Source organism: Arachis duranensis, chromosome 3 (genome assembly GCF_000817695.3).
Source record: "Arachis duranensis cultivar V14167 chromosome 3, aradu.V14167.gnm2.J7QH, whole genome shotgun sequence".
NCBI classification, from domain to species: domain Eukaryota; kingdom Viridiplantae; phylum Streptophyta; class Magnoliopsida; order Fabales; family Fabaceae; genus Arachis; species Arachis duranensis.
This window is the reverse complement of record NC_029774.3, coordinates 66,365,062-66,367,586: the sequence shown is the minus strand read 5'-3', so window position 1 is coordinate 66,367,586 and position 2,525 is coordinate 66,365,062.

The following is a 2,525-nucleotide window of genomic DNA, read 5'->3' as shown; positions in this document are numbered from 1 at the left end:
TGATTTCTTGTGAACTTTACACAATTGCAAACAAGAACTCCAAAGATGCCAAATTGGCTTATCCAAGCTTAATCTCTATGCTATGTAAAGATGCTAGGGTAAAGATGGGAGTAAATAACTATATCTCAGTTGAGCAACCAATCACCAAAAAGTCAATGGAGGGACAACAAGTGTAGGACGACCCCATCAAGAGGAAAGCACAGGAGTTCCTCCCGGAAATCCCTCAAATTAAATACTGGGAGCGTCTTGAAGCATCTGTTACCAAGTTGCAAGAAGCTATGGACCAACTAAAAGAAGAACAGCAAAATCAAAATAGCATGCTTTGCAAACTGCTTGGGGAAAAAGAAGAGCAAGGGCGTGAACTGAAGGAACTGAAGCGTCAGAAGCTATCTCTTGAAGGGCCAAGCACCCTATAGACTAAAGGAGCATCCACCTCCCAAAATAAAGGTTGTTGAGTCCTAATCTTAGCCTTAACTCTGTGATAATTGTTCTTATTAGGAATTTACCTTAGAAGTTATATATGAGTAGTAGTAATTAGTATCTTTATTTTGATTTTATCTCTAATTAAGCTATAATTTATTTTTCTCATCATCATAAAACATGAATAAAAAAGCAGATTTTTAGAATAAGGAGGCAATATTTTTTCGAGTTTTTAATAAGAGAAATTCAAATTATTTATATATGGAGGCAATACTTTTTGTCTTCTGAATGAATGCCTGAACAGTGCATAATTTTGATAATGGAGTTTATGAATGTTAAATCTGTTGGCTCTTGAAGGAATGATGAACAAGAGAAATGTTATTGATGTTCTGAAAAATCATGAAATTGATTCTTGAAGCAAGAAAAAACAGTGAAAAACAAAGCTTGAAAAAAAAAGATCCAAGGCTTTGAGCATCAATGGAAAGGAGCGCCTAAAGGAATAAAATTCTGGCCTAAGCAGTTAATCAAGCTGTCCCTAACCATGTGCTTGTGTCATGAAGGTCCAAGTGAAGAGCTTGAGATTGAGTGGTTAAAGTCGTGATCCAAAGCAAAAGAGTGTGCCTAAGAACTCTGGACACCTCTAACTGGGGACTTTAGCAAAGTTGAGTCACAATCTGAAAAGGTCCACCCAGTTATGTGTCTGTGGCATTTATGTATCTGGTGCTAATACTAGAAAACAAAGTGCTTAGGGTCACAACCAAGACTTATAAGTAACTGTGTTCAAGAATAAACATACTGAAATAGGAGAACCAATAACATTATCTGAATTTTGAGTTCCTATGGATGCCAATCATTCTGAATTTCAAAGGATAAAGTGAGATGCCAAAACTGTTCGGAAGCAAAAAGCTACTAGTCCTGCTTATCTAATTAGAATCTGAGCTTCACTTAAAACTCTGAGATATTATTGCTTCTTGATTTCTTTTTATCCTATTTTATTTATCTAGTAGCTTGGGGACAAGCAACAGCTTAAGTTTAGTGTTGTGATGAGCGGATATTTTATACGCTTTTGGGGGGTAATTTCATGTAGTTTTTAGTATGTTTTAGTTAGTTTTTAGTATATTTTTATTAGTTTTTAGGCAAAATTCATATTTCTGGACTTTACTATGATTTTGTATATTTTTCTGTAATTTCAGGTATTTTCTGGCTGAAATTGAAGGATCTGTGCAAAAATCTGATTCAGGCTAAAAAAGGACTGCTGATGCTTTAGGATTCTAACCTCCCTTCACTCGGAATGGTATTTCTGGAGCTACAGAAGTTCAATTGGTGCGCTATGAATTGCGTTGGAAAGTAGACATCTAGGGATTTCCAGCAATATATAATAGTCTATACTTTGCTTGAAGATAAACGACGTAAACTGGCGTTTGACGCCAATTTCATGTTCTATTTTGGCGTTAAACGCCAGAAACAGGTTACAGGTTGGAGTTAAACGCCCAAAACAGGTTACAACCTGGCGTTTAACTCCAGAAACAGCCTATCTACGTGTAAAAGCTCAAAGCTCAGCCCCAGCACACACCAAGTGGGCCCCAGAAGTGGATTTCTGCACTATCTATCTCAGTTTACTCATTTTCTGAAAACCTAGGTTACTAGTTTAGTATTTAAACAACTTTTAGAGATTTATTTTGTACCTCATGACATTTTAGATCTGAACTTTGTACTTTTTGACGGCATGAGTCTCTAAACTCCATTGTTGGGGGTGAGGAGCTCTACTGTGTCTCGATGGATTAATGCAATTATTTCTATTTTCTATTCAAACACGCTTGTTTCTATCCAAGATATTCATTCGCACTTCAATATGACGAATGTGATGATCCGTGTCACTCAACATTATTCTCAACCTATGAACGCGTGCCTGACAACCACCCCATTCTACCTTAGATTGAATGAGTATGTCTTAGATCCCTTAATCAGAGTCTTCGTGGTATAAGCTAGAATCAATTGGCAGCATTCTTGAGAATCCGAAAAGTCTAAACCTTGTCTGTGGTATTCCGAGTAGGATTCAGGAATTGGATGACTGTGACGAGCTTCAAACTCACAAGGGTTAGGCG